General features: G+C 39.4%; 1 protein-coding gene across 1 annotated transcript in view; it reads left to right on the top strand.

The window, feature by feature from the left end:
* afg1lb (AFG1 like ATPase b) overlaps window positions 1–26213 on the top strand; it is a 265220-nt gene that overhangs the window by 203560 nt on the left and 35447 nt on the right. The window lies entirely within an intron of this gene.

The raw sequence follows: 26213 nt of genomic DNA, 5'->3' as shown, positions 1-26213 counted from the left end.
AAGAGTAATTGCAAAGATGAAGGCAGGTGCAGAACACAAAAAGAAAAATTTGAGTTTGTATGATTTTCCAATTATTCGTGTCTTGCATGCTACACAGCTATCCTCACTGTATCAACTTTCCATGAATTATTACTTTGTTAGACATCATTCGGTCTTTTCTGTGCAATGGGTTTTTGACCTTGAAGTGAGTGGCATTCAGTAATGGAGTATATGCTGCTATGGTGACACTTAGGTTTGAAAAAGTGTACTTTTCCAAGACGAACCTTACATGCTCCCATCTGCAGATGCACTGTATACAGTCTAACTGGCACTTAACATGATTCACATGACCTTACGCCCCTGAGTTTTGAACTAGTACCAGAGAGGACATTTTTATCTAATGCAGTTCCTTGGCCATACATAATATACACTGAGTGGACATTTTATTAGGTACACCCACAGCTACCACATAGCTTACTACAAAATTACTGATCGACTCATATGTGTAGTCAGTGCAATTTAAAGCAAATAGGATGTTGGAAAGGATAATTTTCCATTTTTGGTAGTTTAAGCATCTTCAGTGACAGACAATTGTCTATAGTGGGGCATGTGCAATATATATCAGCTATAATAATAATAATAATACATTTTATTTATATAGCGCCTTTCCCATGCTCAAGGCACTTACAGAATTTAATAAAGAACGGCAGCATATACAGTATATAGCATTGTACAAACCAGATAAATAAATAAAGAAGATTAAGACCGTGAATTCTGAAAAAAAAAGAAACAGACAGCATAATTGATGGTCTAGCACACACACAGGTTACAGGCTATCCATGAATGGGACAGTCATTTCAAGATGAGGGGAGTAATTTATGCTTGTCTTGATAACACTGATATGTGCCCGCCTTTTGGTGCTTTTGTTAAGGCTACACCAACATATTCTTGATTTATGGCACTTTTGCTTTATTTGTTGATCTGCTGAAAGGTTAATAGAAAAAGTAGGTTTACTATGCTACAGAAAAATATTTTGCATTCTGCCCACATCAACCTGTCCTCAAGTGACCCACATGATTCAGTTTTAAGAATAACAGAACACTGACATACTTTGTATTTTATAAAGAACTAACTACATCTTTATTGCTGAAATGGACTATTCCTCAAGAAAATTAAATTACGTTTAGGAACAATGGCTTACTGTATGTTCAGAATATTCCATTCCATCACCAGGGAAAACCTATCTGTGACGGTGGTGCTGTGATTCATCAAGACTTTCACAGGCAAAAGAACAATCGTCTCAATTGAATATATTTTTATATGACTTTCCCTGGTAAATATTCTAATTTCTAAAAAAACAAAGGTATGCTCAGTACTGTAAAAAGTGAGATGGTAGCTACTCCAGCCTCCAACCTTTAAAGGCAACATGCCAAAAGATGGTCAAGTGCCAAAGCAGTAGCAGATGAGAAGATGTGACCACAAATACAAAATCTGAGAAGAACTGCAGTGAAACTGGAATTGTAGCAGAACTGATTTGGTGTAATACAGTAAAGACATGTACCCGTTGTAGTCTCTCACATGCTTTTTCAGCATCCAGAGGCAATAAAACGTCTGGAAGCTTAATTGCTGAGGAAGCTGCATAATCAGAATCAAAATCAGAAAACATTATTAATCCGGAGAAAAAATGTTTATGTTACAACTGTACACATAGACAAAGGCACAAGTAACACTAAGAGCAAGTATAAAAAATAAACATGTAAAATAAAATATATAAATATCAAAATAAAGTACAATAAATCAACATCCACTAAGCTCTACATGTACATGGTAATGAAATACAATAAATACTATGCATGTGAGTATCTTACAAAATTCCTACTGTACTAGACAGTAATAGCATACTAAGCTTGAAGTACTTCTCATAGTAATAGTGCACGTTAAGTGAAAATATTGCACATTCTGAGAACAAAAAGGTATTCATGTGAAAATAACAGGCATGTTATTGCACATCTAAGTAGTTGAAAATGTAGTGGGATATCCATTAAAGAAAAAGGAAACAGCTTATAATGTGGTGATTGAACAGAAGAGGAGTTATAGTGTCTGATGGCTGTGTAGGGGAAGGATATCCTGTGACGTTCAGTGGAGTACATTATGCAGGTCAGTCTACTACTGAAAATGCTCCTCTGTCCAACACAACTCTATGAAGTAGGCATTTAGCATTTTCAATAATAGACGGAGGGCGGCACGGTGGCGCAGTGGGTAACGCTGCTGCCTCGCAGTTAGGAGACCCGGTTTCGCTTCCTGGGTCCTCCCTGCGTGGAGTTTGCATGTTCTCCCCGTATCTGCGTGGGTTTCCTCCGGGTACTCCGGTTTCCTCCCAAAACCCAAAGACATGCCAGTTAGGTGCATTGGCGATTCTAAATTGTCACTAGTGTGTGCTTGGTGTGTGGGTGTGTGTGTGCGTGCCCTGCAGTGGGCTGGTGCCCTGCCCGGGGTTTGTTTCCTGCCTTGCGCCCTGTGTTGGCTGGGATTGTCTCCAGCAGACCCCCTTGACCCTGTAGTTAGGATATATCGGGTTGGATAATGGATGGATGGATAATAGACTGAAGTCTAGACAACATTCTCTGCTCTGACATAGTTTCTAAGCTGTCTAGTTTCTCTCCTACCACAGACTCAGCCTTCTGAATTAGTTTCTTTAGCCTCTTAATGTCTGCCACTATCATATTGCCCCCCAGCATGCCACAGTGAAAAAAATTGCACTGGCAGCCACACACTCATAAAACATCCGCAGCATAGTGTGCAGACCCTAAAATATCTAAGTAAACACAGGTTATTTTGACTGTTCTTATATATGGCCAATGAGTTCTTGAACCCCAGATACTTGTATTCCTGAACAATCTCCCCCCTAATAGACAGGAGAGTAACTGTAGATAGATACATACATACATACATATTTTATTAATCCCAAGGAGAAATTCACATACTCCAGAAGCAGCATACTGATAAAAAACAATATTAAATTAAAGAGTGATAAAAATGCAGGTAAGACAGACAATAACTTTGTATAATGTTAACGTTTACCCCCCGGGTGGAATTGAACAGTCGCATAGTGTGGGGGAGGAACGATCTCCTCAGTCTGTCAGTGGAGCAGGACATTGACAGCAGTCTGTCGCTGAAGCTGCTTCTCTGTCTGGAGATGATACTGTTTAGTGGATGCAGTGGATTCTCCATGATTGACAGGAGCCTGCTGAGCGCCCGTCACTCTGCCACAGATGTCAAACTGTCCAGCTCCATGCCTACAATACAGCCTGCCTTCCTCACCAGTTTGTCCAGGCGTGAGGCATCCTTCTTCTTTATGCTGCCTCCCCAGCACACCATTGCGTAGAAGAGGGCGCTCGCCTCAACCGTCTGATAGAACATCTGCAGCATCTTATTGTAGAAGGCTGGCGTCCAGAGATCGTGAACTTCTTAAATCCACCACCAGTTCTTTAGTTTTACTGGTGTTGAAACACAGCTGAATCAACTCACACTAGTCAACAAAACTATACACTACCTTCCTATATTCTGTCTCATCTCCATGCCTGATATTTCCCACTATTGCATTCTCATCAGAGAATTTTTGCAGATGGCAGCCCTTTGTGTTGTAGCTAAAATCTGTGGTGCACAAGGTGAATAGGAGCAGTGACAGAACTGTCCTTTTTGGAGCAGCAGTCCTCAACAGCACAGTGTCAGACACATAGCTCTGTAGCCACACATACTGTGGCCTTCCATTCAGATAGTCCATGATCTACGAAACTAAGAGAGTATCCATCTGCACTGCTGATAGCTTACTCTCCAGTCAGATAGGCTGGATGGTGTTAAAAGTTCAGTGCATCCAGAAAGTATTCACAGCGCATCACTTTTTCCACATTTTGTTATGTTACAGCCTTATTCCAAAATGGATTAAATTCATTTTTTTCCTCAGAATTCTACACACAACACCCCATAATGACAATGTGAAAAAAGTTTACTTGATTTATTTTATTAAAAATAAAAAAACGGAGAAATCACATGTACATAAGTATTCACAGCCTTTGCTCAATACTTTGTTGATGCACCTTTGGCAGCAATTACAGCCTCAAGTCTTTTTGAATATGATGCCACAAGCTTGGCACAACTATCCTTGGCCAGTTTCGCCCATTCCTCTTTGCAGCACCTCTCAAGCTTCATCAGGTTGGATGGGAAGCGTCGGTGCACAGGCATTTTAAGATCTCTCCAGAGATGTTCAATCGGATTCAAGTCTGGACTCTGGCTGGGCCACTCAAGGACATTCACAGAGTTGTCCTGAAGCCACTCCTTTGATATCTTGGCTGTGTGCTTAGGGTCGTTGTCCTGCTGAAAGATGAACTATCACCCCAGTCTGAGGTCAAGAGCGCTCTAGAGCAGGTTTTCATCCAGGATGTCTCTGTACATTGCTGCAGTCATCTTTCCCTTTATCCTGACTAGTCTCCCAGTTCCTGCCGCTGAAAAACATCCCCACAGCATGATGCTGCCACCACCATGCTTCACTGTAGAGATGGTGCCAGGTTTCCTCCAAACGTGACGCCAGGCATTCACACCAAAGAGTTCAATCTTTGTCTCATCAGACCAGAGAATTTTCTTTCTCATGGTCTGAGAGTCCTTCAGGTGCCTTTTAGCAAACTCCAGGTGGACTGCCATGTGCCTTTTACTAAGGATTGGCTTCCGTCTGGCCACTCTACCATGTAGGCCTGATTGGTGGATTGCTGCAGAGATGGTTGTCCTTCTGGAAGGTTCTCCTCTCTCCACAGAGGACCTCTGGAGCTCTGACAGAGTGACCATCGGGTTCTTGGTCACGTCCCTGAGTAAGGCCCTTCTCCCCCGATCGCTCAGTTTAGATGGCCGGCCAGCTCTAGGAAGAGTCCTGGTGGTTTCAAACTTCTTCCACTTACGGATGATGGAGGCCACTGTGCTCATTGGGACCTTCAAAGCAGCAGAAATTTTTCTGTAACCATCCCCAGATTTGTGCCTTGAGACAATCCTGTCTCAGAGGTCTACAGACAATTCCTTTGACTTCATGCTTGGTTTGTGCTCTGACATGAACTGTCAACTGTGGGACCTTATATAGACAGATGTGTGCCTTTCCAAATCATGTCCAGTCAACTGAATTTACCACAGGTGGACTCCAGTTAAGCTGCAGAAACATCTCAAGGATGATCAGGGGAAACAGGATGTACCTGAGCTCAATTTCGAGCTTCACGGCAAAGGCTGTGAATACTTATGTACATGTGCTTTCTCAATTTTTTTATTTTTAATAAATTTGCAAAAACCTCAAGTAAACTTTTTTCACATTGTCATTATGGGGTGTTGAGTGTAGAATTCTGAGGAAAAAAATGAATTTAATCCATTTTGGAATAAGGCTGTAACATAACAAAATGTGGAAAAAGTGATGCGCTGTGAATACTTTCCGGATGCACTGTACATAAGAACTCAAAGAACATAATCCTGCGAGTTCCTCCTGGCTTCTGTAGGTGACTGTGGGCATGGTGCAACAGGGTAGATGATGGCATCTTCATCCCCAATCCATACCTGGTAGGCAAATTGGAGGGGTCCAATGCTGACTTAACCTGGGGGCAAAGTATTTCCAGGAGCAGTCTCTCAAAAACTCATTATATATGTGATGAGTGACACTGGCCTGTAGTCAGATGGGGCACTAGGATGTGCTTTATTTGGAACAGGAACCAGACAAGATGTACTTAGTAGCACACCACAGAGCTGTGAGGTGCAGATCCTAAGCACCTATGGGCTGATGCCACCAGAGCCTGCCTCTTTTGCACAATGAAGTCATGACGGAACTATGCAGACTGAGTCTTCAGTAAAGGTGATGGATGGTTTGCTTGTTATGAGAATTGTAGACATATGGGGGTTCCCCTGTCATGAGGGTAGGGGGGAGCAGTGAGCTAATGAGGCACTAATGGTAGTATCCAGGGGTATGTTGTCAGCCACAGAGGTGGAGCTGCAGGGCAGGCTGAGGAATGTTGTCAAACCTGCTAAAAAGATGGTTAAACTCATTGGCATTTACCCTCAGACTCCCTGTAGCTGGAATTAAAGCCAGTGATTGTCCTCACACCCATCCACACCTCTGTGGTTTTGTTCTGCTGCAGCAGATTTTGCTCCAGCTTTATCCTATAGCTGACATTCCCCTCTTTAATTTTAATGGACAACTGTTTCTGTACCCTCTTCACTGCTTCTTTGTCACCTGACCTAAATGTTCTCTTCTTTTCATTCAGAAGGGCATTAATGTCTTTGGTAACCCATGTTGTTATCGAATCAGCGTACAGATTTTAAAGGCACAGTGTTGTCCACACAGAAGTTAATGTATTCTGTGACACAGTCTGAGAGTCCATCAATGTCCTCCAAATGAGGCTCACAAAGAATATCCCAATCTGTTGCCTCGAAACAGTCCTGCAGAGCTACACTGGCTTCCTTTGACCACACCTTCTTGGCCCTGACAGTGGCTGACTGCCTCTTCACATGTGGCACATAAAGGGAAAGGAGGTACACCAGGTTGTGGTCCAGTCTACCCAGAGGAGAAATGGCTGTACAACTCTATGCCTCTTTAACATTAGCATACATTAAATCCAGAGTTTTATTCTCCCTGGAGGGAAAATTCATGAACTTAATGAAAGTACTAAGCATTCTGTTCAGGGAAACATGATTAAAATCACTGGAAATGAGGATAAAAGCATCCGAGTGTTTAGTCTGGATTCTCGCGGTGACTGAGTGAGAGACATCACACACTGTTGTTGCATTAGCATCTGCATCTGCAGTTGATGTGAACAACAATGGCGATTGCATGTGAGAACTCCCTGGGCATGTAGTATGGGCATAGTCCAACTGCTAAAAGCCTAATATCTGGGCTGCAGATACATTCTTCAATCACAATGTAACCCGAGTGGCACCATCGCTCATTTACAAAGACAGCAAGCCCATCACCTCTGTGGTCTCCACTTTCAGCCTGTGTTCCATCCGCCCACACAATGAAAGCTGATGATGTCCGTGGCAGAGTCAACCATGTTTCAGTAAAGCACATTAAACTACTCTCGCAGAACTCCCTGTTGTACTTAACCAGCGCCACAATCTCATCCATCATGTTATCCAGTGATCTAACATTGCCCATAATAATGGAGGGAAGATATGGCTTGTATCTTCTTCTCGTCTCACTCTTACTTGCCTGTTGCACATTCCCACCTGCTTGTTTCCATCTATGTTTCACTCCTCCACTGCATTCCCTTTTCATCTTTCTCATTAACTCCGGAGGTACAGTAGAGTCTTGCTTATCCAACCTTCGCTTATCTAACATTCTGTATTATCCGACGTCCCACCGCAAAAAAAAAAAACGCATCAATCGGCAACAAGAACTGCAAGTTGCGAGCGTGAGCGTAGTCTATTTTTTGTTGATAAGTTCATTTTTTCAGTTAAATTTTTCTGTTGTTTTGTTGTAAAACATGATTACAGTGGATTATGTGGCTGGCCCTCTCTGGCGTGCGTGTCTCTGGTGTGTGTGTGTGTGTGTACGTGCGTCTGTCTGTCTCTCTCTCGTACATGCATGTGTCTGTCTGTCTGTCTGTCTGTCTGTCTCTTGTGTGCGCGCGTGCGTGCGTATGTATGTATGTATGTGTGTCTGTCTGTCTGTCTGTCTCTCTCTCTCTCTCTCTCGTGTGCATGTGTATCTCTCGCGTGTGTGTGCATGTGTCTCTTTCTCTTGCACGTTCATGTGTCTGTCTGTGTCTCTCGCGCTCTCTCTCTAACGCTGCACAGGGAATGCACAGGGAGAGACTGAACACGTGCGGAAATCATTGGCACGCACAAACCGAAAGGGAAACTGGCTTGTTCCTATACCGAGTGTGTGGTCGTGCACCGAGGCAAAAGTTTGCCGAACGTTTTGGTCATAACCCGATTTGTACGTGTTCAGAGATGTTTGTGAACTGAGGTTCCACTGTATTAGGCTCGTAATGTGTAAAATTATAACATAGTTTGACGTTTAATAGGCTTTTTCTTAACACCTCCCATTATCTGACATTTTCGCTTATCCAATGTTCTGCCGGCCCGTTTATGTTGGATAAGCGAGACTCTACTGTATATCCAAAAAGGTTTTTTGTGCTCTGCTGCAGCTTCAGCGCAAACAACTGATCACATGAGTAAACAAGGAACTAGTCTGTGTTGCTCATCACATTAACATTAATGGTGTACAGGCAAACCAAACAAGTCTCCACAAAAAGTATAAACGTGATAAAAACTCTGTCAGATCTCATGGTTAGGGTTCAAATTACGAAGACTAAATTACACTATATACTAACGCTAAGAAGACAAAAACAGTGCAAAGCACTAAAATACATAGACAAGACACAGAGCAGTTGTAACAAGCTGTTACAAGGCTCATGTCTGTGCAAACAACAAATAATAAATCAAACATGTTACAAATGTTTGCGAAAAGCTGCCTGACTTGAATGAATCTGATTTATTCTTTGATTTGATTGTGGGAGTCACTTTATCAGTTTTTTTTTTCATAGAACTTTCACCAATATCTGGACTACCATGTTCTTTTGGAACGAGGGTACTGGTAATTAATTCCTGGCGTAATGTATAGGGTAGAATATTCTCTTGCTTTAGCTTCTCTTTACATAGTTAGCATGTATGGGGTTAAAATTATTGGACATCTTTCTATAAAATTCCATTGGATAACCACATGAATATGCAGCTCCCCTGCTTAAATGTTATTGGTACCTGAAGTGGTACCTGAAACAAATGTTTTTGTTCCATGTCTAAATGTAAACTTACTGTAGTACTATGTATCTCTCTATTATAAAAAAAATCCTGTGGGAGGGAATGAATAGGAGATGATACGTGATCTTCACGTTAAGATCACGAAAGACAAATAAAAGACCTGCGAGATGAAAGAGAATGGCCACGGAACGTCTCGCGGGGATATAGAACATGAGATTCTTGCAAGACACGCCCAGCAAAAAAATCAGTAGTGTAAAGGCATGCAGCACACACAGATCCAGGGGTCTCCATGCATATAAAGCATATAAAGGACAATATGTTATAAATGAAACGTCGACGACTAAAAGATCGCATTAGCGCAAACAAAAGGAAATTAATCATCAGGACCAGGTGTAATTGAAACGTTATAAATGAAATGTTGACGACTAAAAGATCGCATTAGCGCAAACAAAAGGAAATTAATCATCAGGACCAGGTGTAATTGAAAAAAAATAGCAGGACAAAGCGAGGTCAGAAATAAAAGGCAAAGAGCAGAAAACAATCTTTTCGCCTTCGCATCATTCAATGCACAAAACGTAGATTTACACAATAATGGACCATACGCTATGAGAATCGGTCCCGCAACAGTTAAAGCAACGACAAGTTTAATTTCAAAGAAAACACAATTCCGTCAGGTGTATATTTATGATCACAGAGAAGCGATCACAACACGAGCTGCAGAGACACGAAGTGGCAAAAAGGACAGCGGCTGTACAGGCTTTAAAATGATCGAAGGCCAGCGTGACAGCAGCAGCCCAATCCCCCCCTACCCCCAATGCGAGCAGCGTTATATGTCCTACAAGAAAGAGATTTAACCATGCCCAGGGCCAGAAATAAAGGGCAATTATTGTTTTTACAACGTCACGCGAGACAAGGCAGTGAGCCATCATTTAAAACAAGTCCACAGACATCTAACCTAGCAGTTGTTGGATTGCTTTTGGCAGACACGCATCATGTGCTCCCAGCTCTTAAAACAACGACATGCAACAAGCAGAACAGGCAGCTCACTAGCAACAGAAAGATAGCAGATGATCCGACAGCATATCCTTAGCGTGCATTCAGCCGCCCTCCTTCTCAACGTCTTGCAAGAAAGAGATGTAACAACGCACGGGTTTGGAAATAAAGGACAAGTATGTTTTTGCAAAAGTTTTTAAAGTAAAAGTGAAAATAATGCATATGTAACAATTCCCATGAAAATAACAATCTCTTTAAATTGTTTATCCGGTAAACCTAAGACGGGGGTGGGCGAGCGAAGCGAGCAGGGGGCGGAGCCCCCTAGTAAATAATAAAAAATATCTATCTGTTATATAAAAAAATCTTGAGTTGAGACGTGATCATCTCAGAGAAGAGACACTTTGAAGTCCCGCGAGATGTCTTGCACGTCACGCCCTACTTACAAACAATTTCTTGGAGACACTTTAACGTCCCGCGAGACAAGGAAGTGAGACAAAAGGACAGCTGCTGTACAGGCTTTTAAATGATGGATGCGCAGCGTGACATGCAGATCATGCAGCACGGCAGCAGCAGCTGCTGTACAGGCTTTTAAATAATTGTTGTGCAGCGCAACATGCAGATCACACAGCATGGTGGCAGCAGCTACTTTACAGGCTTTTAAATGATCGTTGCACAGCACAACATGCAGATCACGCGGCACAGCAGCAGCAGATGCTGTACAGTATTTTAAATGATCGACGCGCAGCACTACTTGCAGATCACGCAGCACAGCACAAGCAACAGCCGGCTTAAAGGACAGCTGCTGTACAGGCTTTTAAATGATCATCATGCAGCACGACATGCAGATCATGCAGCTCGGTAGCTGCTAGCAGCAAGCCAGCAGCTGATCTGTCCACATCTCCTTAGCGTGCGTTCACCCACCCCCCCTTCACAACGCGAGCGGCAGAGACGCAAAGTGCCTAACATGAAGCGCACCCCTGGGGTGGGGGTTGTGGGGTATTCAAGCAAAGCGAGTAGGGGGCACAGGCCCCTAGTATCCAAAAAAATCCAAATTTTGTTTATGTGGTCCATCTCAAAGTATCAGTAAATGTGACACTATGAGGCACTATTGGTAGCACTTTAAAGATATGCCTCCATTGATTATCTTTTATGTTTTCTCCATTCTAATTCGGTTTTAGTAGGCCTGACCCTTCTAGATTTGTTGGGCCAAGGTTGAATTCCTTTTTGGCTTGGTCTAATAGTGCAAAATGGCTTTAAACTGTAGGCACCTAACCAGATCTCAACTGTACTCACTTATCAGCAGTCCCAAGTGGTTGCTGTTAAATTCAATTATTGTATTTTTTTTTTTTATCTATTGTTAAAAACTTCAAACAAGATGTTTTTCACTTCTTTACAGGGAGCAGTAAGAGGTTTCTACCAGTTAAACATTTTAGTAATGTGAAATGTTGCTCAGTCCAGTGGTTAACCATTAAATATATCTTTGGAACTCACCACAGCAAAAGGGGTAGAGAGAGAGAGAGAGAGAAACGTTGTGGAATAGTGGGTCTGCAGCTAAGCAGTAGAGATCCATTTTGAGTAAACAAATAATCGGATAGCTGGCTTGATCTCCGTGGGTGTGCGTGCTCGCATGAAGGTAGGAGGATGGTGGGGTAGATGGAGCATGCCTGCATGTAAGGCACTGCACCCACGGAGGCATATAAGGGGGAATCAACAAAAAGACAAAAGCAGAGGTTAAAGGAAAGGATGGGAGAAGAAGGCAGGAATGGGAGAGAGCCGGTGTGAGAGAGATGAGGCAGGCAGGCCGACCATTAGGGGCTGAAGGAGGCCACTCTGGCTGAGTGGCTTAGGAATCTGGAGTGACCCAGAGCTTGCTCCCATGTAAGTCCGGGAAGAGGCAGCAGGAGATGTGCAAACCTTAGCTCGGGAACCTGCAGGTCGGCATGAACTGCATGGACGCGGCCCTGTAAAGGAAGGTTGGCATCCGATTAGCCAACAACACTGTAACTGAGGCCCATTGTTTTAGAAAATTACGTGGGTGAAACTGAGTAAACATAGCTAGTTCTAGTATACTCCTTAGTTTACTCCCTTTAACTCTGAGTGAAGCGTGCTGTCCTGTTATGCACAACTTTAGGTGTGAACATAAAATGAGCTATAGATTTAAAATCCCTGAAAATCTGGTATAAAATCAAGTTTTATTGAAATCCATAATCTAAATGTAATAACCTAAAGCACATGCAAGAGATCAGAGCACCATCAAGGCAGGCCCAGAAAAAAGTGTTCTAGGTGCTAGAAAAAGGACAAAAAGAGTCAAAAGAACTATCCATTAGTAATTGGAGTCTCAAGAGCAGTAGACAAATGTATCTGCAGAGACAGGATGCACTATCCTTGAATGAAAATCGTTTTCTGGCACCTTCTATATGTAACTACAACCTGATTAATGATGCACAGCAAAAGGCAACAAACTGCAGACAAAAGAGGTGGCTAGAAGTGCAATGTCAGTCTAATCCTGGCAGTCCCTGATCATGTGGACATCATGTTTTCTTTGAGTTTTTTTCTTATTGTTGCAAATCTTTCATTGTTCTTCCTTACTGCAGGGTGGACAAATTGTAAATGCATACAGTAGTTTGCTGAGCTACCAGTTTTGCAAAGCTGATAGTCAAGGTACGCTTTCTGGTATCCCATCTTTATATGAGAAGTGGAGGTTTACCTGCAACTTTCCACAGAAATGTCTTTTTTTGTAAAGTTTTGTTGTGCATTACTGCATAGCACTATAGCACTCTTCTATCACAATATAAACACAATCAGCATCTTGAAAGAGAATATTTTAAAAAATACGACATTTATTTATATAGCACATTTTCATACAAACAATGTAGCTCAAAGTACATTAAAAGATGTTAAAGAGAAAGCTACAGGAAAAGAAAAATAAATAAAATGAGGCAATTATTTTAAAGAATAAAACATCTATGCGATCTTAAAAAAACAGATAAATATCTAGAAGAAGTGTCCTTATATACAGTGTCATGATGTAAGCCTCTAAAAATGAGTCCAGTGTTAAGGTCAGATGGCTGGAAGGACAGAAACAAACAAAAAAAAAAAACTCCAGTTAGGTTGGAGAAAACAAAAACAGAATCTGTGGGGGTTCTAAGGCCAATAGACCATCCAGCTTCCACTGGGCATTCTACCTAACATAAATGTTCTTAAGTCATTTGTCTTTATTTCCAGGCTTCAGATGAGAGGATTCACTGAAGTCAGTCTTCTGGGCAGCTGAGGCACCCGCCTTCATTCCATCACTACAGGTGGCTGCATGGTGCCTTCATCAGGTGGTGATGGCGCAAATGGCCACCACAGAAAAACAGGAAAAGGCAGCAGAGTAAAGTAGAAGTTATTAAAGACTGCAAATCTCTGAAGAATATGATGACTCTATGCCTATATAGTCTATTAGCTATGAAAAAGCCAAATTAAAATAATGGGTTTTGAGCAGCTTTTTAAAATGTACCACAGTATTAGCCTGGCAAATTTCTATTGGTAAATTATTCCAGATTTTAGGTGCATAACAGCAAAAGGCCGCCTCACCACTTCTTTTAAGCTTGGCATCTGGAATTATAAGCAGACCACCATTAGAAGATCTAAGGTTACGACTTGGAGTATAGGGGGACAGGCATTCCAAATTATAGGATGGTGTAAGATTATTTGAAGCTTTATACACCATTAGTAGTATTTTAAAGTCAATTCTAAATGACATGGGTAGCCAATGTAATGACGCTAAAACTGGTGAGATGTACTCAGAATTTCTTTTTTTAGTTAAGATTCTGGCTGCTGCATTTTGCACTAATTGCAACCAATTGTCTTTCTTAGATAGTCCTGTTAATAGTGCATTACAGTAATCTAGTCGACTAAAAACAAGAGCGTGAAGTAATTTTTCAGTGTCTTGTAAAGTTTTAAGAGGTCTAACTTTTGCTATATTCCTTAAGTGAAAAAAGCAGTCCTAGTAATTGGTAAATATGTGATTTAAAGTTTAGGTCAGAGTCAATTATTATCTCTGCCTTGACTTTTAAACCTAAAGGATCTAGTTCATTTGTAATACCCTCGCCATTCCAATATTTGCCATCCAATCAGAAATACTGCTAAGAGCATCAGGAGCATTATTGAGGTAAACACTACAATCAGGCTGATTGTTTAGAATATTAGCAAACAATTACTTTTTTTCACAATACACTTCTCATTATTTGTAGTTATCAGTATTTCTGTATCAAACTGTATGCAAAAATAGTCTCATATACCAATATCTACAACCTGCCTCATGTCAGCTTTTAATCATTTTGAAATCACTAAATTCAGTGTGTGTCCTCAATTATGTGTGCACTCCTTGAATAACCACGGCAAGATACTCGTTAAGGTACCAAAACTGGCATCTTTACAGTTTAATCGGCTCAAGTATATACTCACTAAAATGCTGCCTTTTTTGCCTTGGCAGACCAAATGAACAAAACTATAATTCGGAGGTGCTGCTACAGTTAACACTGCTGCACCATCAGAGCTGAGCCACGTTTCACATAATGTAAGAAAGGTGATTTTCTTATCACTGATAAGATTGTTAAGGTAAAAAGTCTTGCTAGTTAATGCTCTAATATTTAGTAAAGCCACATTTAAGGCCTTAGAAGAGCAGAGCTGATTGGGAGTGTTACGGCAGCTTGAAATGATAAGTAAATTATTTGTGTTTATGCCACTTTGTGCAAATTTTCTATTTAATCTATAATTTGTTGTTATGGTTCTAGTACAGTGCACATCTATAGGTGAAATGGTAATCAAGTTATTCACATTTATACCGCTTTGTTCAGGTTTTTTAATTAGACTATTGTTATAGTGCTAATACAGTGCACAACTAAAGCTGAACTTACTACAGAATGATCACATCCTAACACGGCACTATAGAAAACATTAAGACTTAAATTACATAGTCAATAAAGACAGATTACCTTTGAGATATTGTCTGAGGGAACCTGAGCGACAAATCTGTTTGGATACAGACCATCTTGCCTGAATAAACGCAGTCTCTCCCAGAAAAGATCCCAGTTTGGCATGTAAACAATGTTTTGTCTCTTGCTGAAACCCCTCATCCAGTTGTTCAAGTCTAGCAGTCAACGCTAGGCTTCATCTGACCTTCTAACCAAGGGTACAGTGCCTGAAATGATGATTCTCGCAGCCTGCATCCAGATAGATAATAATAATAATAATAATAATAATAATAAATCTTTGCATTTATATAGCGCTTTTCTTACTACTCAAAGCTACTCAGAAATTGCAGGTTAAGGGCCTTGCTCAAGGGCCCAACAGAGCAGAGTCCCAATTGGCATTTATGGAATTCGAACCGGCAACCTTTCCGATTGCCAGTGCAGATCCCTAGCCTCAGAGCCACCAAGATGACTTTTAAAGGATTATGTCATGTTGATACATGATATTGCATTCTCAATTTCTCAACAGTTAGTTTCTCTGTCAAAAACATTATCAGTTTGACCTTCAAGGTTACTCTGATGTACAATATTTCTTTTACAGTGTCATACACCTTTAGCTGACCACAACCAGTGATCTGTGAATGCAGCCACATCAAACTTTGCCATGCTTGAACCATTACGTGGGGCCTCATGTTAGCAAAGATGAAGTTTAGGCCTAAAAGAGCATGTTCATAGTCTGCAGTAGTAATAGCTAATAGTGAGGAGCATTTTCACAACCTCCAGTATACCAAAGAGGAAGGAATTATTTTCTGTTAGAAATCCAGAGTACATATCAGTTAATTGTGAGCATCTTATTTTTTATGATATTCATCTCATACTCTTTCTGGGACTTCATAAGGCAAGATCTGTTTATAATGGAGTATGGTCCTCAGATTTTGAAAGATTCATGTCTAATCCCTAAGGCTGAAACATTGAAAATCTGTGATAGGAGCATTGTTGGAATATTCAAGCCATCACATGTGATCAACAAGCTGCTGTATATTTTAGGACATTTTCTCAATTCCAGCATGCCCAGTCTCTTGAAAAGAGTTACAGTGGTACCTCAGAACACAAACTTGATCCGTTCCAGAAGTCTGGTTGTGTTTCGATTCAGTTGAGTTTTGAATCAAGAAAATATGTAAATAGAATTGATCCATTCCAGACCCCCAAATGATTGTTTATTTATACATATATATGTACATAACTAATGATAAAAATAATTATAAAACTATTGAAATCAATGCACAGAAGAGATAAACACATACAACAAATAAAAATGTTAAATTATTTAAAGTTATTTCATATGTTTCATTATTATTTCTTTTATTAGCTCAATTGTAACACATACAAGCTTCCTCTTTGCTTTTCTACTATCACTGCTAACTTTCTTAGGGGTCATGGTAATTACTTTCAACAGGAAACACCCAAAAAAAGGCAAAAAAATAAATAAAATAACACATTCACAGAGGACACAGTTTCAGTACGTCTTACAACAAGAGATCTACAGTGATATTGAGGCTGAGTCATCGGCATATACAGAGTGTGTAGGCCTGTGTGGCTTTGTCTCAGCTCCTCACAGCTGCATCTCGAGCCATACAAGTTTAAGAAGGATGTTCATGTTCTGAGTTTTTGTTTGAGGTTGGGAGCAAAAAAATCAAATGACCCGTATTCATGTTCTGAATTGTTCAAGTCTAGAGACGTTTGTGTTCCGAGGTCCTACTGTACTTCCTGTACCAGTATACATTTTTGTTTGCAAGTTGTACATTTCATTATAACTCGGCACCAGGGGCATTTCTAGCTCCAGCACTTATTAAGGACTTAGCTACCCCCAAAGATAAAGCCTCCATTACCCCATAATATACAGTACGTCAGAAGTTAAAATCAGGGGGTTTCATGCTGTGGAATGGGAGGAACAAAGGCTGGGCTCTCAAAGATCAGGGGTTAGATGCCTAAGTTAATTGGATAGGTAGATAGGAGGGTTCTGATTGATCAGGGGATAGACCTCTGAGACTAAGTGCTAAAGCCCTGGAAGCCAAACGTAAAAATGTCACTCCTCAGAAGTACATCAACATTTTCTAGAAATTGGTGACCAAATTGCATTTACGCTTGTAGCGGTCAGTTTAATTGTCATATTGAAACTGTCCTAGTTAGTAGGTGACAGTGTTTGGTCAATGTCGCATAAGTAATAATTTCACAGCAGAGGAAGTGAGACTGTTCTGTTGGAAGATGAGTTGTGCCAGTTATTGATGGCTTTAAGAGGAAAATAAAAAGAGAAGGTGGCGTGTCAAACCCATTAACTAAAAGCAGTGAAGGGAAGGCAAGTATTATGTTCTCATAACTGGATGACCTACATGATTAACAAATGCGCTAAAAATATTTCTGCATGTCTTCCATGTGCTTTGATGGCCTTCATTCATCATTCTGGCACCCATGTAACCAGCCTTCCCTCAGTTCAGCATTGTGCACAGCGCACAGCAAAAATCCAGAACGTGTTGCTGCTTTTGACATCATTTTTGTCATGCGGCCCTTGCAACCAGAATAGATACGTCAAGTGTTAACCAAGCTTACCATGCACACACCCACTAATGAACACTATAGTGAAATGTTGCGGCAAGTCTGTAAAGCAAGGAAGAGAAACAGTAACGTTTTCTGAAAAGCAACTGGGGTAGTGAGGGCAAGAATGCCAGTGTTAATCGGATCCTCTCGTCGCATATGTAAATAAGATAACAAAGCATATTTTGTTACAAGTTTAAAAAAAAAAAAAAAAGTGGAGATGACAAAGCGAACCATTCCACTATTACTTCAATGCCTGTTACCAATGGATAGAATCATAATTACAAGCAGCATTATGAAAACAGTAAATGCAAATACTCTAAAAACATTTTCAGCTTATTAAATGCGCAGGATTTATATAAATATAATGCAAGGAACATTATAAATGCAGGGAACAGTATTTCTTGGCCACTAACCTGGCCCGACCCTGCCTGGTTGCTGTGCCTGTGTGTAGGAGAGGGGTAGATCCCGCTATAATGAATAACCATGCTGTTCCTGTTTCAAGCTGAACAAAGCTGGTTTTGCTAAAAAAAACTACAGAGACTCAGCCTCATGTTTTGGTGTGTAAGACAGTGACTCACACATATTCAAAAATATAATCTTCATTATTTATTAGAGCTTTGCGTGTTCTTGACACTGCTCAAAACAATATACACAAATTTAATTTTAATCAGGTTACTCTCTTGCATTGTTAGAATATTCTTTGGTCTTCATTTTCATGCCTTTCTAGTAAGTTGCTATGGAAGCAAAGCTTTCTAAGCAGCTACAGATTTGATCTAGACAATGCAACAGTGAGTGCAACAATGCCTTTGCCATGTGTTATGAACTAGGAATCCCAAAGCACATAATTCCAAAACAGTTCCAAAAATACCCACTGGGAGGGATGTACCGCCAAACTCCAGCTAGATATAAGGTCAAACACAGACTCTTTATGAAATGAAAGATTTTTTTCACAAAAAGCTCAGTGACACGAGGAGCTCCGTGGAACACAAATGACAAAAATAAATTGCCAGGAAAGACAAGGCAATCCAAAGCAAAAAAAAAGTCTAAATCACAAATACAAATAGAAGTCAAAAAAACAGAGAACAGGTTAAAAAAACCCAGGAATCATAACAGCATAAGTAAATCACAAAAGTACAAGAACTATCCTTTCCCTTTCCCACATCCCTTTGGGATGTACCACCAGGAACTGTTGGAAACCCTGACCATTATAGGGCTGAGGCTGGCCCTGGTGGTCACGGAGGACCACCCACAAAACATGAGGCATATAATAAAAGACATTGATACATAGACAAAATTAAATACAAAGGAAAATACAAATAAACATAAAGAAAATTAATATAAAGAAAAGAATCAAAAATCAACAAAGAAGACAGAAAACAAAGATTTAAAACCAAGCCAGGGGAGGAACCCTGGCTGAAACATGACACAGAGGAAAAGACAGCTTTGTCCACATCAGAGAAATGTATTTTGCAAGTGACAAGTTAGCACTATCAGACAACAGGCAGTATATTTCAGTGTACACAAAAAAATGTGTATAATATACATCTTCTTAAGCATGCAATAAAAAGGCAAAGAGCAAGATTTTCAAGAATCACTTGTAACACAGTTAACTTTGGAAATGTTTTCAAAAATTACACAGTGGCAACATTCATAAAAAAGTCAGAGCAATGTTTTGTCCAGAGATAAATACTGGTTGGATACAGATATTATTTATATTTAATACTGCATTTTCCATGTTAATAGAACAATCCTAAAGCAAAAGTTGCATTTTATTGCCTTGTGGAACTCTTAATAAATGGTCAAATTTGAGAATTTTCCCGGTGGACTGGTACTCTGTCCTGGCTCACTTCCAGTCCTTGCACCTAATGCTGCTGGGACTGGCCGTGGTTTCCTGAAATCTTGAACTTAAAAGAACATTTAAATATGAAGCAATTATATCAAAATGGTGCTGCTAAGTATGGTCGCCGTTCTGACAGTTCTGATCAGGTTAAGTGTGCACTTTGTGTTGTGTTAATTTTATTTCCTTTTTTTTTTTTTTTTTTTTATTATACACCCTCTGCTTTGGGTTTCATGAGTTATGATTGCCAGACCGTCATAAATACTAGATCACGGATCACTCACCAGCTTTCTGACTCCAAATTTGCTGATTTAGCTTGGACATTTGAAATCCTTCCAAAAAAACAGTGGCAACAACAGCAGATGCACCCAAAAGTAACACCAAAGGAAACATGCTAGAGTGCGCAGTAAGGTTTAAGGCTCGAGCACACAGACCACTGATGCCAATTGGTTTCCAACATATTATTTTACTCACATTTAATAAAATCCTCTATTAAACCCCTGTAATTACTTAAGATACCGGCCAATGATCTTAATTTGTCTCATGATAATTTAACAATCTAATAATCCCAGTTATCAATTTACCCAGCTGCAAACAATTTCTTCTTTATTATAATCTTGGAAAACACATTATTTTTGGGCCTAACCTCAAGCCCACATTATCAGTTTTGTGATGTATGCAATTTGTTTTAATACTGTCCCTTCATTACCGAATTATGGTCCGCTAGAAGTTGCTTTTTTTTTTTTTTTTTTTTTTTTTTTTGATTTTATTGATTTTATTAAAATCAAATAACATTCCATACAAATAACTCAAGTTTTACAAAAAAAGGTTTGAAACAAATCAACCAAAGAGATATAAGTTGCTCTCTATTTTACGTATTGTCTTTTTTTCTTGACTTTACTTGGGGCCTCAACTGCAAGAATTGATAAGTCAGCTACCTTAACCATTAACTCATGGGAAAATATAACCACAATGATTAAGAATAGTTAAACCTGGGTTCTTAACATATTCAGAATTTGAATTATTGTGGCATCAGGGCTGGGATAAGGGGGGTTTTTGGATAAGTATTTTACAGTTTTTTGGCTTGTTATTCTGATATTAAAAAAATATAAAAAATTTATATTTTTTATTTCTTACTATATTGAGGAATTGTTCTGTTCAGTGAACTGCATTGTATTGTATTGACCCCCTTCTTTTGACACCCACTGCACGCCCAACCTACCTGGAAAGGGGTCTCTCTTTGAACTGCCTTTCCCAAGGTTTCTTCCATTTTTTTCCCTACAAGGTTTTTTTGGGAGTTTTTCCTTGTCTTCATAGAGAGTCAAGGCTGGGGGGCTGTCAAGAGGCAGGGCCTGTTAAAGCCCATTGCGGCACTTCCTGTGTGATTTTGGGCTATACAAAAATAAACTGTATTGTATTGTATTGTATATTAATCTTTGGATTGAATTATTTTACAATAAAAATCTGATCACAAAAAAACATTACATGTGTCGTTGTTTCAGCTAGAAAATATTTTCCAGTAGAGGGAAAGTTAGTAAAGTTTAATAAAGTTAACTAGTGTGGGGAACAGCCCGGACACAGACAGGTAGACAAGATGGTTTCACCACACACACGTTTATTATACATTATTTACAGTAGTTCAAGTGCACAATCCCAGTGCCGCAGCACCAATCACCCCTTAAGTCCTTGGCCACATAACACGATGCCTTCAGTCTCTGGTCCACCTCCACTCCTCTCCTCTGAGCTCCGTCCTACTTCCACCCAACTCTTGCCATTGACTGGAGGGAGGCGGCCCCTTTTATACACCCCGGATGGGCTCCAGGTGCTTCCCGACACTCTTTCGTCAACACTCCCCTGTGTGGCGGAAGTGCCAGCTCTGCAACCGGAAGGACTCCGGGGGTCCCTGCTCCTCTTCCCCCCAGCACTTCCGGGTGTGGCGGAAGTGCTGAGGTCCAGGGCTCCCAAGGCATTGGGGCACCCCTTGGCGATGGCCACGGGCCCCTACAGGGTAGAGCTTCCATGCTCTGTACCCGTGGCCCCCAAAGCAACCAGAGCAGTCGCCCCCTTGTGTTCTGGAGGAGGTACAAGCCCTCCTCCAGTCCTCCTGGGCATCCCAGCCGGGCATGAACCCCAGCCGGGTGCCACACTAGGTTTCTTTTGATGAAACATCCAACTTGCTGGCAAATGATTAATTATGCTAATGAAAAGTTGTCTCTTAGATGAACAAAATTATTCCATTTAATAATTATTGTTTATTTTAGGAATTGTGGAAAATTGTGTTTGTGAGAAGGAGTCTCAAACATGGCAAGAGGAAGTGAAGCCTCAAAAAGACACTAAAGTAGACTTGAACCTTCACAGATATGCCCAGGAAAAGAAAAACCAAGACAGCTAGCTTCCCGACTTCTAACTTCTGGCTTCAGTCTAAAAGACAGGCCTATAAATGTGCAGCTGACTAAAAAAAATACAAATAGTCTCAAGAAATACCAAAAATGACTCCCAAGAGAGAACATTCTGAGATAAGCCCCACATAGATTCTTTAGAAATATAATAAAAGAACAAAAACAACAATGATGAAAAAGATAAGCCAACAAGGCAGTCCAAGGGGGAACAAGTCCAAAAACAGTAATCCAAAGTCAAATTCAAACACACAATGAACTAAGTGCTTCTCTTTGCCCAACATATAAAGCCAGATGGAGGATCCAGCAGCAGTGAGGTTAGGGTGGCCCCACCTCCTGGGTTCCACCCACAATGTGAACGGAATGGCCGTACATTTAAAGGACAGCACATAAGTAATGACTAATAAAGAAAACTAATAGTAGCGTCACAAAAATATGAATAGGAGTAATTCAAAATCAGTAAAAACAACAGTAAAACTGTTAATAAATACATGCCAAGGAAAACACAGCCCTGGGTGTAACATAACATGCAGCCTTAAATTGTCTCCGTACTGGTACTGTATTTAATTGAGCGCTGAACTATTGTCAGATTATTGCCAGCAGTTAGTGAAATTTTATGCATAGAGGAAACCATATAGGGAGGGTTTAGTGCACAACTACCTGTCCATAGACAGCTAAATGGATACATTTCTATCTGACCCCTCCTATAATCTCATAATACAAATATTCACAATTCAGTAGTAGGACACAAAGTTAGGTAGCACAGTGTCCACCAATATTTTGGATCTTTGGAGAAAAATGTTTTTTTGAGTTTGCTTTAAGCTATGGCTGCTTTAGATTCCAACCAGTAGTACAATTGTGTTCAATTTTAAAATTAGAACCCTAATTTACAGCTTAATACACTAGAAAAGATGTGCACATTTTAGAAAGAATATTCATTTTGAGAATATTAATTATTCAGGCTTATGTTCCATAAAGGCATGACCAAGTTTAATCAAGTCAATCAGGTTTTAATTATTGTGTAAATATACGTACCCAGTTATGTGAACTGCTGTGAGGCAGTTAAAAAGAACTTATCACATTTAGGTTTATGTACAAAGCTATTGAATGGAAAAATATTTAATTTTTATAGCGTCGTAAGTTGTAAAGATGCTTAGAGGTTGATTCTAAGTATAAATGGAATAGTAGAAGTTAATGAAATAAGTAGAAAAAGACCTGAATGAAAAATGGCAAACATATTTTATAAAAACTGTGAATTATAAAACTCTACTAAACACACTCCACATTTGGTATTTGCATGTCCTATCCACTGATGAATGTTACTATGGTATTTAAGTAAGGATGCAGTGGGATGAGTATCATTAGACTCTGAAGAAGTGAGTGTCATAAGAATACACATGGCAGTTAACATATAAACATCAGTGCACACTCTATTGTAACACTGCCTTGAATGTAATTATGTGATCTGTTGATTCAGATAAAGTATTTAAGTCTAGGGGCATTGGGGTTATTTCAATGTAGTTTTACAGGAATGTGAAACTTTAAGGTTTGATTACTTCATGAGTGTGGGTCTTAACAATAGTGGCAATGCCTAGCACAAATGGTTTATAACATATGAAAAGAAAGACCTAATAAAATACTGCAATGCAATTTTACAAAATTGACAGTAATAAAAGTCTTTTTTTAGTCTCAGAAGCAAATTATAGGCTTTGAACTAACAGGGAACACTTGGGGGTTGGTTGTAGGATTGGCACTCCAGCCACCATTAAAACCTCACACTGTTCTAGTGTGGTGCTGAGGTCTCACCCGCTGCACTCAGTTCCCAATCCAGGTGGCTGGGTGTGTGGTGGGTGTGGCAAAGCACTATCAGCTCATGCTCCCAACCTCTGTTCAGTGGAATGAAAGTTATGTTTCAGAAGAGCAATGCGTTGAGTAAAGTGCATGAAGTGGATCATGAGTTAGACATTTTTCAGCTGGCATCTTAAATATGTTAGTGTGAAAATCGAACGATAAAGTTAAAGAGGGTTTGGATTTTTTAATAATATGCTGATATTCAAATTATTAATAACTATAATTCAAACAGTGTCCTTATATGTAGGGTAGCGTGGTGGTGCAGTGGTTAGCTTTGTTGCCTCTATAGAATTTTAATCAAATATTTTTAATCAATATGTGGTAATTAAAGCTTGAGCATGTGAATGTTGCCTCATCTGAAGAGGAACCATCAGCGTAGTTGCTGAGGTTAAAATGAAGTACATGTGTAAAGAACACCCCCTTAAAAGTGAGGACAAATTAGTGAGAAAGCTCAAACAGTCCTATTATGAAGCCCTGTTATAATAAGATCAATGCGAAAACGTGTAGGACACACCTATTAACAAAGCGATGTTTAGAATAATGGAAGAATCGACATGTATATGAAGTTACTGGTGGCTGTAATCGATTGGCTAAGATGATAGAATTCTGCATGTTAAAAGTCAGATGACGTGATGTATTAGATAAGGTAATGATAATATAAAAGTATAAAAGGGAATGAATTGTTTTCTTAATTGCTCACTCAATGGACTGAGACATTTGTGCTTATTGTGCAAATAAAGAATTGTTCTGCATTTTCATTTGGTCTCTGAGAATGAGTTTTTTGAAAATAGAGGAAAGTTTCTTTCACAACACCTCATGGATCTCAAGTCCTGAGTTTGAATTCCATGCTATTTGCTCTCTCTGTGGCTGACTACAGATTCTCTGTGTGCCTGCTTAGGTTCACTGCCTGGCACTCTTTCATTCCCCAAAGACAGTGTGTTTGAAAATGTTATGTTACATTTAATCACTGAATTTAATTTTATTTTTGGTCTTTATTTCAAAGGTAAACAGTAGTTTATAAAAAAAAAGATAATTATTTTTGTTGAGAAATAGTATAATATCTATGAAGCATTTGTAAACAAATTTTAAAATGTGTAAAGTAATATTATTTTTGTTATTGAGCTTTGTTTTTATTAAATGAATAATTATGCATAGTCTTCATACAGAGTAATTGATTTGGTGTAATATATTCTATTTCAGCAGTAAATTGAGGTCATTTATTTAATTGTACCATCTTTACATATAAATTGCATTTCTTTATGTATAGTTTTCACATAATGTATAGGTAATGATTACAGTTTCTTAGAATGAGGAGGTGAACAGTAAATATGCAATATACTATAATTTACTATATTGATAGCAAATATAATGTATGCAAATGAAGTAAAGTTAGAGACAACTAACAGGTAAACAATGAAAGAACATCTGAATTGTTAATGACTCCATGACATTTTTATAAGCATAATATACAGAAATAGAATATGCATAGCAGGGAATTGAGCCCCCGACCTCTCCATTACTGATTTTGTTGGCTCCTGGTTTTAGATGTTGCTTAGCTAAAATTGCCTGCATATTAATCTGTAACATCTTTGTCTAAATTGGTGGCTTTAAGAAGTCACCTGAGCCCTGGACATTGTGTCAGCCCTTCTCACACACACACACACATAGGACCAGTTTAGAGTTGCTAATTAGCTTAGCCTGTATGTCTTTGGGGATGTGGAAGAACATGCAGAGTCCACACAAATATTGACCATGTGTGGGATTTTAATCTAAAACACTAGATCCACGAGGCACAGTGTCATTTGATTTTCATAAATGAATAATCACTGTGAGAACCCATTTTAATGTCAAGTCTTTAACCTGATCTGAATGAGGCAACGATCAATTTACAGTATAATCTATCTGTTCATCCTTCTAGTTGATACTAGAAATCTGAATTGTATTTGCATCCCAGTATACCAGTTACAATGATCAAATAAAGCTTGACCCAGAAAATATTTTATTTTTACCTGAAGTATTATATGCAGTGAAAATGGTATGTGTCACACTTTATCAACTGTCAAGCTTTCTTTTTGTGAAAAGACCAGTTTCTTAGCAAAACTGCATTACCAACTATGGCTGCAAAGACAACTCAGAAGGTTTTTATAGTTCATCACCTGGAAGTAATTTGGCACTCTTATTAGAGGCTTTGGTTGTCTCCTTCCTGTTGGCAATTTTGTGTGTCTGAATTTACCTGGCAGCAGCCTCTTTCCCATTTGCCATCCATTCACCTAATGTAACGCTCATCAATTTTTGATGGGGTGAGAGTACTAAAGAAAGAGAAAGTCCTGTTGTATGTTGGGTTTACACAGGTGTTAGAAAATGGATTGCTTAGATGCTGAATATTCTATAGAGAGAAAGGTGATAAACAGTCAGCACGGAGAAAGAAGGTAAGAGAATAAGGTTGTGAAGGAAAATCAAGAGCTGGCAAAGTGAGAAATAGCAACTGCAATATTGGAATGTAGATTTTATTTTATTATAGAAGTGAATGTTAGTTTGAATAAACTGTGACCACTTTATCCAGCTCATCTATGTTAAAAACTTGTTACTTGAATGAATCACCACAATACTGCCAGACAATATGTATGCAGTTGGTGTGATATTATATCTTTTAATGTATGTAAATACTGTGGATTCTATGGCACTTTGAAGGGTTTCCAAATGGAATTCTTTTGAATATCTGACTGCACTAAAACTCTTTGATTTAAAAAAAAAGCAAGCTTGAGAAAGTAAAGTTCAAAGGTCATTTTAGCTGATGTAACACAGGAACATACCAGAATCCAG

The sequence above is a fragment of the Erpetoichthys calabaricus genome, chromosome 3 (genome assembly GCF_900747795.2).
Source record: "Erpetoichthys calabaricus chromosome 3, fErpCal1.3, whole genome shotgun sequence".
NCBI classification, from domain to species: domain Eukaryota; kingdom Metazoa; phylum Chordata; class Cladistia; order Polypteriformes; family Polypteridae; genus Erpetoichthys; species Erpetoichthys calabaricus.
The sequence above is the reverse complement of the archived record's forward strand: the minus strand, read 5'-3'. Positions and strand labels throughout refer to the sequence as shown.